Source organism: Macrobrachium nipponense, chromosome 35 (genome assembly GCF_015104395.2).
Source record: "Macrobrachium nipponense isolate FS-2020 chromosome 35, ASM1510439v2, whole genome shotgun sequence".
NCBI lineage: Eukaryota > Metazoa > Arthropoda > Malacostraca > Decapoda > Palaemonidae > Macrobrachium > Macrobrachium nipponense.
In genome coordinates this window covers 52,815,433-52,832,012 of record NC_061096.1, presented here as the reverse complement: position 1 = coordinate 52,832,012, position 16,580 = coordinate 52,815,433, and the positions used below count along the sequence as shown (strand labels likewise).

Genomic DNA, 16,580 nt, shown 5'->3' with positions numbered 1-16,580 from the left:
CATCTTTGGATCTGTTGCAACTTTAGGCTTAGGAATTTCAAATCGTCTTAAAATTAATGATCAGAATAAGAGAATTGAGTTTTTGCAACATGAAAACGAATTAGTTTTGTCAGAACTGCGTAACCAATTATCATCAATCAATCAAATAATGAGTTTGGTGAACGAACATTCTAGTAATATCGATCAGATTATGGAAGTGCACCACTTGGAATTGCTGGGCAACGTTTAGTGTATTATAGTTCGAAAATAGATCATATCCGTACCAAAATTTCACATTTTATTGAGAAATCAAAAGACTATGTAGAAGCTATTACGCTAGCAACAAAGGGTGTTTTATCACCACATCTTTTGCCTATTAAAGATCTGACTTTAACTTTGGAGAACGGACGGGAGAAACTGGTTTATGTTCCTTTGTTAGACGCCCATAAGATAGAATTTTATTATAGTTTAATATCGGTAAGCGTTAAAAATTACAGGATCATGATTACAATTCCCTTTGATTCTTCTGATGCCTGGCAAGCATACAAAATCGCACCGTTCCCAACTTTCATGACGAATAACTCAAGTCCAGTAATATCCAATTTGACGGGACATGTATTGATTTCCCCTGATAGGGAAACATATACAGTCATTAAGGACTTAGATAAATTCACTCACTGTTCAGAAGCCATGAATAATAAAGTTTGTACTGCTGACTCTTTTGAATTCCATCATATATCAATGGATTCATGCGAGTTAGGTATAGTGCTAACAGTTCTCTCTCCCATACACACGAAGGTTGTCTGAAAAAACTTTATCCTTTTGACGATAATAAGTTCAATTACAGACTGAACAACGGCTCATGGATGCGATACAACAAGGCAGCCTTTAAGGTATCATGCCCGGACGGATCCACGGCCAACTCCCAGATCTTCGTTGCAGCTGACGGTTGCATCGGGACGTCCACGAACTACACGGTCCGAGGAGTTAACACTATCATCAGGGAAGGTGGCTCATCGTTTGACGCAACTAGCTGAGATGGACCACACGTCACCGACTTATGCAGGGGGGAATCTTCGTTTCTACGTGTCGCTGGCCGTGATTTGTGTTACGGTGGTGATTCTTATCGCCGTTAACATCTTTGCTTGGAGTAGGTTGAGACGTACACAGATGGATCTTCAGAGGAACGTTTTGCCACGTCCAGACAACACTCCTATCGCGCTGAAAGCATTTACATTTAGAGCCATTTGAAATTGGCCATTTCACTTGACTCTGAGGAAAATTGTCTGGAATTGAGTTGTGTGTGAAAAGCGGTCCGTACGCTGGCAATATGTATGACAAGAAACTCCGAGACATTGCATTTAATCATATATAACTACATAATTATAAATATGAACAGTAAAAGTATCTTTCGGGTACCTAATAAAATATTGAAGCCCTATATATTAAAATGTTGGTGCGTGTACGTACCAGGAATCTATATCTTGTGCACAATCATATCAATTATATTATATTTATATCTTTACAAAGAGTAACAAATATTCTTAAACAGTTACCCATGATCATGTATAAATTATGTATCTCCACGGGGTAACAACTATTCTTAAACAAGTTACCTATCACTATAACCATTCATGTATACATGTTAACCTTTTATTTTTGTGGTACCTCATAATCATTTACTAACATTATGCCATATATAGCAAACATGGATCTGTATTTTCCATGCATTTTTCTGTATTTATGAATATGTCCATTAGGTATGTATTTTTTTTACATATACTTTTTTTGCATATTTTTCCTCAATCACTTGTTTATGGCTATGACTAAATATATTATATACGGTCACACTCCTAGAAAACATATTTAACGTAACTTTTAATGTTTAGTGCTTGAATGGTAGCTGTCCGAGCTAATGTAATATATTACATTTTGTAAACAGATAAATTCCATATCTGTAAATAAAACCCATGACCCAAGGGGTCATTGGCGAATTAGGAGTGTAACCGCAGCGCCATAACAGGACGTGAAACTAGACCATGCTATGCAATGCTTGCAGTAGCCTGGTTTGCATTTGCATGAACAAACATTTAGTGTGTCTTGTAAACAGGTCACAACACCTTCCATGGGAAGCGGTTGACCTATTCACCTGTAGCGGAAACACATGACTTCCGAGCCGTATGGCTACGTGTTCATTTTATTCTTGTTATTATGTAAAACGCTGAGATAGCTAGTGTTACGCTATCGACGCGATCCTCCTATATTTCAGTTCAACTTACATTTCTCAACTGAGCGGTCATCCGACCATACCCTCCTATACTCCAGTGATGGAGCTAAGAAATAAAGTTGTTAATAAGTTAACTCAGTCCGTTTGAGTCATCTCCCTTATTCTAAAGAAGAACCAAAATCTACTAGATATCACTCAGACGAGAAGGGGAAAAAGAACCACAATGCTTACGTATAACAGTCGTAAGAAAAGACATACAAACTGCCGCAGTCCTATACCATTGTAAGAGGTGGAAAGCGGACAGTAAGACATAATCCCTCTAATTAATAAAGGGAGAAATCTCGAGAGGGTAATTAGGAGTGATAAATCTAAATTAAACTAAGCCGCTTAGGTAGGGGTGACGTCAAGAAGCCGGTGCTACTTGTATACAAAACCAACAGAGAGACAGGTGGTATATATAAGCTTCCGAACTACAGCTAGGCAGTGATACCAACCCCTCTAACCCTACTCCCCCAGCAGGAGACGAAAAATGACCCTACATAACTGAAAATGACCCAACATTCTGCGGCTATGATAATAAATAAATCTTTAGATTGTGTTTATATGCAATATCATGAATACTAATAAGCATATTGATCTAAACTTACCTTGTTACAATTACCCTACACTTGAAAATATTGCCTTGTTGTCTAAGATTTTCCCCAGATTACCCTACGCGTAGGGCAAGTACCATACAGTTGGCAACACTGTAGCTGGTATGGTACTAGCGTTGTAGGATACCGCTCAGATGTCGCGAGTTCGCGCCTTCCCCAGTGCTACGAAAAATCACTGGCTCTGTAGCACGAAAAGTTACTACTGCAGTGTGGGATCTTTAGCGGTGGGAGGTTGAAACCGACAAACTTCAAGTCAATGGTCCCTTTAGTGGGCATATTTCATGTGAATAGGTTTCATATACTATAATAATAATAATTATGATAATAATAATAGGAACCTTGAGGAGGGTTTCCAGTGAAAATAAGAACAGAGAGGGCTAGAGAAACAGTAGGTCAATAGTACAATTAATATGCGAGGGTAAAGAACAGAATACTGGAGTACAAATCTAGGCCCTTCATAATTTACGAGGAGCAAAACAAACTCATTACTGCCTCGAGGACAACCCATATATCAAGGCAACATTATCATCTGAACAGAAAGGAAATTAGTCTCAAGGTTGACTACTGAGCCCCCAAGAGATCTTTCAGTCTGACGTAAGTATGAACCAGATTTTCACGGCTGAAGAATGCATATCAGTATTTTACACTCGGGGAGAGAAGAGACGAAGTGTAAATGATTAAAGAAATGTGAAGAAGAGAGACTAGATGAGACGCCGATTGTACTCAGAAACTTGGATCAAGGTGTGGCGATGGTGTTTACCAGTACAGCGCAATACCTCCGAAACGTCACTGCGTTAAAATAAAACTTTCTTAGACGACCTGCAGCTCCTCAACGTCCAGTCCTTCATTTGTCATTCACCCTCTGCGTATACAAATACTGCAATACGTCTCGTATACATAGCGCTTCTTTGTGAATAATCACCTTTCCCCTGCAGGTTTTGAGCAAGGTCTCTATATCTATGGGTCTGAGTAGCTGACCGTAAAGTATCTCCTTTCCCTGCAGGTCTGAGCAAGTCTCTATATCTATGGGTCTAAGTTACTGACCGTACAAATACTTGACACAAATGTTTATATGTCCTTCTGGAATTTCTCTGCCCTCCTGAAATACTGCACGGGAAAGGGACAAAGAGAGTAGTGAAACGAGAGAGAGAGAGAGAGAGAGAGAGAGAATGGTATTGCATATTTATTGGATTGTGTCGTATTAATCATCCTTTGTCCAGAAGAACAATGCACTTCATCGTGCAAATATGTATTTATTGAATATTTTTTTAGCTTTTTCTGAACTGTTTGAAAGGGGAAGCTCGTTAAAGCTTTTCTCAGATGATAATAATAATAATAATAATAATAATAATAATAATAATAATAATAAAGTTAATTATTATTATTATTTTTATTATTATTATTATTATTATTATTATTATTATTATTATTATTATTATTATTTTATTATCTTATCGGTGAACAGTGAATATGTAGGCCTATATAATGGGCATCACATATCAAAGACGATTGCGAACGTGAGATTAGACAAATTATTGCAAATACTGAGAAACTGTCATCAAAAGCGAAAGAATAAACTACTCGATTAAGTAAATAAAATCGTATTAAGTCTTTCGAAGAACTAACCTAACAACTTTTCATGATAGGAAACAAACAAAATTGTTACCTCGATTATGAAGAATGCTCGTTAATTCAATGAACAGTTTATGCATTCGCAGTCATCTGTTTACGAACACAGCTGAATATGAACATAATTCATAGCGAAAACTTCCAACGTGTTCACACAACAGTATTAGTCATTCGTTATAGCGCCCATAAGCCGAAATTCACGCGTGTATGAGTGTCCAAAAATTCATAGAACCCAGGTAATAACCAGAGAAATATACATGTGAAACAATAACGCGAACAGTAATCATACTTTGCAAAAGAATATATCAACGCTGGCGTGGTTTTGCTATAGTGCAAAATATGAGGCAGTTTTTGCATTACAGAGGATAACAATTAAACCAGCAGTGAGGTCTATAATACGCACATGCATTTTTACAACGAACTGCTGGCACTTATATCACAATTTTCGTAGGTATGGAGATATATGTGGATCATTACAATGACAATTTAAGAGAGAGAACTGCCTACACTGAATTCAAGGCTGGGCGAAATTTGAGCATAGGTCTAGTGGCAAGATGGCGGCTACTAAACCTGGCATCACAACAGTGATCTCTAGAACGGTGCTGTACTTACTGTTCATACCACGGGACTCACTTCAAGTTTACAGTATTCTAAGGGCACTGTAGGGCCTCTTATTATTGGATCCCAAAAGGAGAATGCCTTCCTGGAGGAACAAATTTGTCAGGCAGTCAACTGGAGACGCCATTAAGCCACTTGCAAGACTATGTCAAGGTTTTCTTTCACATCAGGGTCATGACACTATTTCTAGACTGCGTTTACTTAGATGACGATTAGGTAGGTGCCAGTAGGAGCAACATTGATGCTCCAGAGGAAGTAATGAAGTTCTTTATTTGGTGCAAAATACATTTTAGGATGAAGACATTAATTGCTGAAAGGAAGTCAGAATTTCTTTAAATAGGTGTAAACAAAATGAAAAAAAATCTTCGGTAATTTTTGGTAAATAAAAGAACAATACGCTAATTAAATAAGAGAATGGAAAGCTTTTTTTTTCATATTCATTCACCCTCGTTATTTTCGTTATTTGTATTCCAACAAGATCATATTCTGTATGGTAAGGTCTTAGATATCTTGATATAACTGTGTTTTAAGTGATAGAGAGAGAGAGAGAGAGAGAGAGAGAGAGAGAGAGAGAGAGAAAGTATTTTCCTGTATGGAAATTGTGAACACCAGCATAGCAACAAATTACTGTCAAAACATACGACGCGCACCTGTGACGTCACAGTGCGGGAACCGAGCGACCGACGATCTCACCTTATGTTATTCCATCTTGGGATGTCCTAGGTCAAGATCAAGTTGAAATCACGAGCGTACGTAACCAACTAGGAGTGCCAACTTTACGCAAATGGAATTTTTTCTGTTCTGTCTATAATTACGATATACATACATATGCATATATATATGCATATACGTAAAATTTTATATACATATAAGTATCCAGCTCAAATTATGTAATCGTACGGCAGGTGATTTTATGGCTTGTGTCAGCGCAAATATTGGCAATCCTTATTAATAATTGCCGAAATTGTCGTTTTCGGTCAGTTTCCCTCTAGACATTGTAAGTGTTGCTGAGTGTGATTTTCATCTTCAAAATTCGTAACGTACCCGCGGTTCGGAGTGGATATTCCCAAATTCCTCATCAGCGGAGTTAATATAAGGGTACAGGATTCGTCCTCCAGGTATGATTTCATGATATTTGCACAAACAAAAAATTTAACTTTAGGCCTATGTGGCGTGAGCGAGATTGGAAGCCTAGGCCTATGTTCAACAAGGAAGCTTTAGCCAGGTAATGTCTTATGATGTCTGGGTAATTCTAAAGAATAACTCCGCACGGACTGCAAGGAACGTAACCGCGATTACGACATACACTAGGGATTGGGGCTTCCAATGTATTTCGCCTTGTTTAGTACTGGCCCCTGGGGGTTCATTACCGTCGACCGCCCAACATAACGGTAAATTCTTAATAAGCAACCCGAATACTAAGGGAAACTGTAATTTCCAAAGAAATACTCGGATTATTATTTACATTTACCGTCTTCAAAAGTACTGATTCGCCATGGGGCGGGGGCAACCGCTGCTGTTATATAAATAGTTCGAAAGCGCAACTTCTGCTGTCACTATGCACCGCCAAAAATGGCGGGAAGCGTGGTTGCACTCAGATTCGGGAACTTTGCGTAAGGCACTGGGGCTCTTTTTCGAGTGAAAACCGTGACGGGTTTAAGCTAGTTTTATAAACTACGATTAGGGTTTAAACCTTCAGGTTAGCTCGTCAGCGAATGATTCGTTCTAAAATGGAATTGTCCTTTGGTAAGTTTGGTTGTGTAGTATGGCCCTACCGCCAAACACGTTATTTATTTATTTTTTTTTTTTTTTTATTTTAATTTCGTGAGCAGTGTTCATTCTGGTGCTTCACCTTCTTCACACCTTTATATATATATATATATATATAATATATAGTATATATATATATATATATATCTTATTGATATTAGTGATACAGGAAATACGAGTCTACTACCTATATACTCTAGCTACGAAAGATTGAGCTATATTTTATATAATATTAGCGGCGATGCCACGTTTCCCATCTTGCCAAAGGAGGCATTTAATCCTAATCCAGTAAGGTGCGCTTTCAGAATTTAACCTCGAGGTAAAGGGTAATCATGAGATTGGACATATTCGAGAGTGCAGTCCCGCTGTTTGTTTTCACTTAGTATCAATGAATATAGGATATTTTATATGTTCTATTCCTTGGGTTTTTACGGTAGTTCCAGTGTTGCCTTGTAGTACTACTCTGATTTGTATTAATGTTGCCTTACGAGAGAGTATCATAGGATTAATTCCGGTGCAAGGCCAGGTTTATATATATATATATATATATATATATATATATATATATATATATATATATATATATATATATATATATATATATATATATATATATATATGTGTGTGTGTGTGTGTGTGTGTGTACATATATATATGTCTCAAAAAATCACCATAACGTGACTGGAATATCTGAAGTAATAATAGTCCACACTTATGTAAAAATGTGTATTAAAATACATAAAAGACGGGAGCTTTCGTCTACTTGATCAGTAGACCTCATCAGCCGTGCTGATTTTTCCTTTTTAAAAAATATATACAAAAAAGTTACGAAGGACAGGCAGGACTCTGGAACCGTTCCCAAGGGAGATAACAACCAAAACAAACTATCTCAGTCATGTTATTCCCTCGTTCAAATGTCTGGCCAAGAGACGAGCCGATCGTCGTGGTTGAACTACCTCCTCTGTGTGTTCGGCTGTTCCCTCGTCCAAATCTTCTGCATCGGCACCTGCAATGGGGGTTCTTCCTTCCAATACCTGGGCAGGAGAAAGAGAGACAACCTGGGCAATAGGAGTGGTGCAAACAACGTCTGTACTAATATTTACAGTTTTAAGAACCAAATAATTTAAAAATGTATCCTTTTGGGTAAATGATTTGTTAAAGTCAAACACGTTTAAAATATTGATAAGAGCCCCCTCAACTACTCTGCGTCTACTTACGTTATTAACTTTGTAAATTACTCTCGCTCCTTCCCAGTCAATTACATGCCCTAACTCTAACGTGTGTCTGGCAACTGAACTATATTTCGATCCCATCCTGCATGATCGCTTATGCTCCTCTAATTTTATACCTAATCCCCTGCCTGATTCCCCATAATAACACTTATTGCAATCTTTACACGGTACTACGTAAACCCCAACGTCATCTTTCCTTTCTTTTTCATGATTCCTAATCAACTTTGATTTTAACGAGGTATTATACCTAAAAGCTAAATCCAACCTATTTTCCCTATTCTGTTTTAATAAATGCTGCACCCTTTCCAAGCTATGATGATAAGGAAGCGGAATACACTGACTACTTTTGAATTCATATTTTCCAGTCGGTGGATAATAAAAGTTTTTTCTAGCCTTGGTAAACGCTTGGTCAATAAAATATTTTGGGTAACCCAGTCTCGTAAAAACACCTCTTATATGTTCCATTTCCTTGTCTATGTACTGTGGATCATAAATCCGAGCCCTCTCGTTACCATGTTGACGATTACAGTAGACTTTATACGCTGGCTATGGTATGAATAAAAATTAATGTACATCTCTGCTTTGGTGTCTTTTCTGTATACACTTAAATGTAAAGTTAAAAGTAACAGGGTCATGGTGAACCAGAACGTCCAGAAATGGTAAATTATTGTCGACCTCAAATTCAACAGAAAAGTTAATGGATGGCTTCAAATTATTAACAAATTCTATAAAACGGTTAAACTGAATAACACTACCTTTATAAATCAAAAAGATATCATCAACATATCTGACCCACAGAAAAGGCTTAATGTCCTCAGGGTGGACTATTATTACTTCAGATATATATATATATATATATATATATTATATATATATATATATATATATACATATATAGTATATGTATATATATATGTATATATATATATATATATATATATATTATATATATATATATATATATATATATATATATGTATTAGTATGCCAGGAAGACGCTATTGCGGAAGTGGCACACCAAACGATGTTGTAGCGCCTCAGCGGCGTAGTTGGTATGGTATTAGCGTTCCACTTCGGTGGTCGCGGGTTCGATTCTCGGCCATTCCGTTGAGGAGTGAGAGATGTGTATTTCTGGTGAGAGAAGTTCACTCTCGACGTGGTTCGGAAGTCACGTAAAGCCGTTGGTCCCGTTGTTGAATAACCAACAGGTTCCATGCAACGTAAAAACACCATACAAACAAACAAACGATGTTGTTTTCCGCGGGCCCACTCTCTTTAACGCGCCAGGTAAGCTAAAGACACGAAATTCCACTTACTAGAATACGAAATATTCTATTAGAAATGTTTGAAACTACACCGCGGCAAGTTATTCCTGATGCAGTGATGGATTTTCATTTCATTTCACGATTTCTAAACAAGTATTAGAAATATTCGAAGATCGACACTGCAGAATATGAGGAGAATTTGTCGTAGATCCTGTATAACCATAATTATTTCCTTTTCCTCCGAGCGACGTTTTCGGTAGAATTGTTAGAGAACCTCTCTCTCTCTCTCTCTCTCTCTCTCTCTCTCTCTCTCTCTCTCTCTCATACTTACACATTTCTGATGTGGTTAGAGCTTTTATAGCCATACAGTTATTTTGTTTTTTTATTGGGGGGCGGGGGGTAGGGGGTGGGGTGGGGATGGGATATGTATTATCGATTCTGATCCGATGAACTGCGTTGCTGTTTTATGTTAAAAGTTTCTTTCTTATGTGGGAGTAGGGTATCCGAGACTCGGGGTCTTTGAACCATATCTCCTGTAGCAGAAAGTTAACACTGAGTTTTTTAAACCAAGAATATATATATTGGACAAAAAATATTTCATCCTTAGAGCTGGAAGATAAATAGTTGAGAAATGAAACAAATGTGAATCTCTATAAACCAATGATACCTCATTATTCCCTACTCAACGTCATAAGAAATATATATATATATATATATATATATATATATATATATATATATATATATACATATATATACACACACATATATATATATACATATATATATATATATATATATATATATATATATATATATCACTACCTCCCATCACATAATTCCTTGTGTTTCTGTATTCATTTTGCATCTATGAATGTGTAAGCACACAAATTTTAAGTAATTTTGTCGTTATTAGAATGAAGAAAGGATGATATCTAAGTTTTATTTTGATAGGATTAAAAACTGTGCACTCTGTTCCCGTTTTCAGATTATATATTATATCCCAGTATGAGGGATATATATCTTCTTTGGCTGATTTTGGTTCTGTTTTATGAATGGTAATACCTCAGCTTACCTCACAGTGATTTATGTCTAATACGAGAGTTGTTTTTCTTGAGTAACTTATACTCTTAGTGGTATGGTTGGTTAATATCTCCCTCTTTGGTATATATCATTTCAAGTTATTTCATTCGAGCTACGTCTGTGTCAGTGGTCGTGTGCACCTTCAATTTGTTTCTTCTGCAAACAATCCATTTTGCGAAGTATCCTTACCTGGGGGCGATGTTTACCTTTATTCGCATCGATTTTCAACTTTTCTTCTTTTTTTTCCACGTTCAATGGACGTTAAAATAAATACAGACTCTCTGATGTTTTAGCTCAGCAGGGGAGTCCAGAAATGACCACAGTTATATATATGATTCCTCGGCGTTCCCCTAGTATTTATCAGATGAACTTTTGGGAAGAGGAGAGATCGAGGGATCCAGAATCGACGATAAAGGAAATGAAATGAGGACTTCAGAGTACGTTCGAGTCCAGATGAGAAAAGAACGCATCTTTTTCCGTAGTCTTTTCGTTTCTCTGTATTTTCTTGTGCTCAGAAGCACATAGAGGGCCGTTTGGTTTGTTTACGTAGCTAGAAAGAATCGAAATGCCTCCTTGTTTGGTGGCTGAGCCAAGACGAGATAAAAAGAAATGGTAAGCGTGCGGTACAGAGGAGGAAATAAACAGGTCAATGAAAGGCGTAGATTCCTTCTCCCCGTGAAATGTTAGAGCAGGAAAATAAGGTGGAAGAATAGTGTCTGTTTCCTGCAGTTGCGAAAAAGATCCTCTGAATTTCGTTCGAAATTAAAACTGATTAAAACTGGGAGCAGCATCTCAAGTTGGGAAATAAAACCAGTGCAACTGACACCTCTCTATGTTGAGAAATAAAACGGACTGCAACTGAGAGCATCTTTAGTAAAGCAAACTAAATTGACGTGAAGTATATATGTTAATTGCAGCAAAAAAATTAGGAAAATAAAGAGACTTAAAAATGAAAGTATTTCGAAAGGAGAATTTTGCATGTAGGTCAAAGACATGGTAACTCCAACTTCTTTTTTGGTGCACGATTTTATAGCATGAATTTGTATAATTTAGAATATTACTCCACAAATAGTCCGTTAATATGGAATTCACAATGCTTAAGGAATAAGTTATCCCTGTCTATATCTTGACTGTACGTGCCCTAACCAAGATGTAGACCAATTTAGCATGCATCACTATACTGTGACCGGAAATTAAAAAAAAAAAAAAAAAAAAAGGAAACGTTCGAGCAATCTATTGGCATAAACTATAAGAAATGGGCTTTATGTAATAGCTGTTTTCCCGTATCTGTGAGTCAGACGTCGCGCCTGATCTTAATGGCTGTCTCACGATCGTAAGCTGCTCGTTCCTAGTGACTAGGTGATTAATTATGCATTATTCAGAGTTTTGCTTAACTTGCATGATACTGAAAACGAGTATGGTAATCGAACTTAGTCGAAGATTGTGTTGTAAGAACCAGGCAGTAAATGAAATGTTTAAGAATAACTTTTATCCCATATAGGAGGTAAGAAAGACAAAAGTTCGCTTTGGAATAAAATAAAGCAACCGATCTGATAAGTGTCCGTGGGGGAGCTCGAACAGATACAAAATTGAAGAAGTCAATACAAATGATAATCAGAAACCATTCATGTTCTCTCTCAAAAATGCTTCACAGCGCAGCACCCTGAAAAAACATAGAATTCCTCAGATATCCGACCCGCCAACCATGAGAGGCCCAACGGCCCAACGAGCTCTTAGGTGACTTTCTCTTTACCCCAACTTCTTCAATTCTTCAGTTCTGTCAAGTCCTTCGGTGTCAAACGTCACCTATCACGTGGTTGTTGTTGGCTTTACTCTTGTTTTATTTTTAGTTGGTTCTCGCCGTCGTCCTGATATTATACTCATGATGACTAAAAGGATAAACTATATTCCTGAATCGCCCTTTCTGATCGCATACCGCGTAAACAACTGCTAGGGAGGCTGCGGTTCATATCTAGCATCAGTCAGAATTATGCAGATTCGGAATCGAGAGAAAAATAAGAGAGCTGGTCATCATTAAGATAATAAAGGACTCCCTTCTCTCCCAAGAGATAATCAGAGAATTTCAGCCTCAATTACTGGATTCACTTGCCGATAAACCAAGAGAGATTTACATTATCGTATCTCGAACATCCGCTGACTTTCCAATGAAGGTAATTAAACACTTCATAAGAATGTCTGCTACTTTAGCATTACGTGCCCTCACCAGACAAAAACAACAGCAACAACAACAATAACAACAACAACAACAACAACAACAATAATAATAATAATAATAATAATAATAATAATAATAACAATAGGAAAATTATGTAACCTAAGAATTCTTATTGGTCAGAAAAAGTTCTTAATAAAGTCTGTTTCAACAATACAAGTCATTGTTCCTCTCGTTCAAGGACTTCCAGCACGACGCTCTAATATAAGACAGAACATTCGTCATATATGCAGTTCTCTCTCTCTCTCTCTCTCTCTCCCATTATTCCAGGTAAGAATTTAGACGTGACACATTTTTTCGTTACGTGTTTTGTACCGTCTCATCTTACATCCTCCTCTCTCTCTCTCTCTCTCTCTCTCTCTCTCTCTCTCTCTCTCTCTTATATTGTTATTCATGGTGGGTATGATCGATATTTTTTTTTGCAAGTTTTTTTTTAAGCTGTCGTCAGAGAAAACAGTACATAAAGAATATTTGTCTTCCAGCGTGTGCACAAGTGTGTGTATGTGTGTGTGTGTGTGTGTACGAGTACATATGCTTCTCGATTCTCGATGAAGTTTGGGTAAATGTGTGAGGAAATCTCGAAAAGTATATTTATAGACCATGCAGTTTTAGAAATACACTACATGTTCTTCGAAAGAAGATCGTCCTAGTTCCATTCATTTGCTAGCATTGTGTATCCTATCTCTGAGTAAAGAAACAAATCAAAAGATAAGATTCCTTTTTTCGATTTTGTTTTCATCTTTTGAGCTTCATGTTCTCTGATGTTCTTAATGACTTTCTCCTCTCTTCTCTCTGGCTCCCCCTCGAGCTAAGCAATTATTCATGCTCGGGTTGTCAGATCCTCAGTTATTAGATGTTGTGTGTTATGTCCTCCTCGGGTGATATTGACGTAATTTTGCCTAATTGTTGTTGATATCTATTGCGAGTGATCAAATCCTAGGGTAATGATATATATAGGAGGATAGTGCCCTCAATGCACATCACTTTACGTAATGTAGGCATTGCGGAAGGGTGCTTGCGCTTTCCCTTCGGCCCCTGGCTGCCCCTAATATTTAGTCTTTTACTTTACCTCCGTTCCCGCTTCTTTTCTTCCATCTTGCTGCTGTCCAACCTCTCCAGCTATTGCTTCTTAGTGCTGCCTTGGAGTTTTCTTCATCTCATTTGTTTCTGAATCATTTACCCGTTTTCATCCACTCTAGCTTTCTCTTTTCACTCCCTGAACCGCTGAATGGCTGAGTGACATAGCATTTGGCTTGATAGCCGAATTTCATGGTTCATTCTTCTCGTCACTGATAGATTTTGTGAGCGATCCATTCGTGGGTGATCTCCTTAAAGGATGGTTGGTACCTTTACATAATATCTTCCACTTACAATATTCTTTGTGGACAATCCGCTTATTAGAAAGTCTCTTTTGCCGCTACGTTGATACCTAAGCATTCCATATTCTAAATGTGTTGTAAGCGTAGAAACAGCAGTGAACTGAAATATGTGCTAGTCAAGTCAAACAATTACAGGTTTGTTAGGAGTGATAAAACTACGTCTATGCTTCCTTCATTTATTATAATGTCTGAACCGAAGTGAAGGAACTTTACTTTTTTATGCATTCATATTATTTCTTTTGGTCATAGGCTAAAATTAATGAATCAAGGCAGGATACTACGTTTGTTCACGACAGATTATCAAAACTCCTTGGTGATAGAACCGAAATGCGATAAAAGAAACGGTATATAGTCATGAGGTTACAAATAAGTACATACTTAAAACCAAGCTGAAGAAATTATTACGTTTGAGCGCGAAAATATAAGGTGGAAATGTCTGTCAGTTTTCAGCAGCTGAGGAGAAAGATCCCCAGAATTTCCCAGGAAATTAAATCCGCGAAACTAAGAGAATCTCAAGTTAGGAAATAAAGCTGAGTGAAACTAAGAACGTCTCAAGGGAGGAAAAATCAGTAGCTGTAAAGTATATTAACGGAAGGAAGGAATTTCCAGTAAGAGAATACATTATATTTTTCATATATCAGTAAAGCCTATTGCATAGAATATATTAAGGACCCCTTTATTTGGACACTGAAACAATGAAAGGTTAAAGGTCGTGGCGTTTAAATTCTAAGACGCGGGAAGAGGATGTGTACTTTTCACAGCATTTGTATGTAGAAAACAGACAGCATTTCTGTTTGGTTGGTTGAGTTTTTAAGAGGAAAATATATTTGTCTTATTATTTGGTTTTCTGCTGTAGTGGACGTTCAAAGTATTATTTATTGAACAGATAAAGAATTTGTCAAATGGAACAAAATCAAAAGTTCATGGTATATGTGTTAAAAAATATTCTTATGATGGCATATGAAATCAAAAGGGTCAACAAGAGATAAAAAGAAAAGGAAGAAAAAGCATGAACTCGATACAGAATGATGAAAAAACAAATGCGAATCGTAATGGAAAACGAGTACACGCTTAAAAGAAATAAAGGGGGAGTAAAGGAACAAGAAACAACCAACCAGTTTTCCTCCGAAAAGGATTTACGTTAGTCAACACCCTTACAAATCCTGAGAAATCCCACTCCTCAATCGTGCGAGCGCCGGTGAGCCCTCCCCCTCCTCCGATACCCATCCCCGCCCCCTCCCGCAGCACTGTTCTTTTACATTTTCCCTGTCCCCTTTACATTTTCCCTTTATCTCTCCTTTTAGTCTTGAACGCGTGAACAAATCACTATGGTTCCAAACATCATCCATCAGTTGATACTTCTCTCAATTCAGTCTTCATTTTTGTCTTTTATTAATAAAATAGGCATTAACAATCCTTACAATTTGTAATATTGTATAGTATACATTATAATGTATTTACATATATGCAATTAGTAACTTTGATATTGTCTATTATTCATCATTATGTATTTACATAAATGCACTTAGTCATTAAAGTGTATTCACTACATTACAATTTTTACATTCATCTAAATATGTTTTTAAAGTACAAACATATTGACTCGTGAACACTTTTTGAACAGAAGTTTTAAATCCTATTTTGTTTACATTGAGTGTATTAACCATTCTACTTTTTATCCATCGAAGTATTTGCGGGTGAGTACTTATAAAATCCTAGGTATCTTCTCATCCATATCTCTACTATAAAATCAGATATATTGGGACCTTTGCCGGAAATTCCCTAGAAAAAATTAGGTTTTCGTTTTGTATTTGTTTAGTTCGGAAGGTATATCTTCGGGTCAGATTCAATAAACCATAGTTGATACTTTTCTCACTTCTGTCTTGTTTTCAGTTCGTTCGCTTCATCTTCCTAATCGTATTTCAGAGAGCTCGGAGTGATGTATCTCACCGTTGCGTGCAAAAACGACGATGGGTCGACCTGATCGCGCTAGTCCAAAATTCCCTCTTAAGGATTTTTTTTTTTTATTTCCTTTTTTTTTTTTTTAGAATTCGGAAGGCATTTCTTCGGGTCAGATTCAATTGGTCATAGTTTATAAACAGTGGAAGGTTTGGTCTTAAAATCTTTCGTATAAGGATGGTTGTGTGTCTGTGTGTGTGTGTGTGTGTATGTGAGTGTGTGTGTGTGTGTGTGTGTGTGTGAGAGAGAGAGAGAGTGAGAGAGAGACAGAGAGAGAGAGAGCGTTTCTTCTCCATAAAGGTGCTAAGAAGGCAAATAACTTAAATTTTTTTAGGAATGCGGAATTTAAACTTATGAAAATATCACAGGGAAACATTAAGCAAGGTTGCTTTTTCAGACAGTGTTTAGCCCTAAATTTTATATTCCACTCCATTTATAGTCGGTTATATTCTTCACTCGCAGACTGAACCGTGAATGTAAAATTTTATAACCACAGGTGTTAGGAATGCATATGATTTTTGTGTGTGTGAAAATTTCCATATTTGTTCACACA

General features: G+C 37.0%; 1 protein-coding gene across 1 annotated transcript in view; it reads left to right on the top strand.

The window, feature by feature from the left end:
* The first annotated feature begins 6,096 nt into the window (after positions 1-6,096).
* The window catches only part of LOC135208777 (betaine--homocysteine S-methyltransferase 1-like), a 55,760-nt gene continuing 45,276 nt past the window's right edge, over positions 6,097-16,580 (top strand). The window contains exon 1 of the mRNA XM_064241295.1: positions 6,097-6,224. The gene's annotated coding sequence lies outside the window, so the exon portion shown is untranslated. The remainder of the gene's footprint in view (positions 6,225-16,580) is intronic.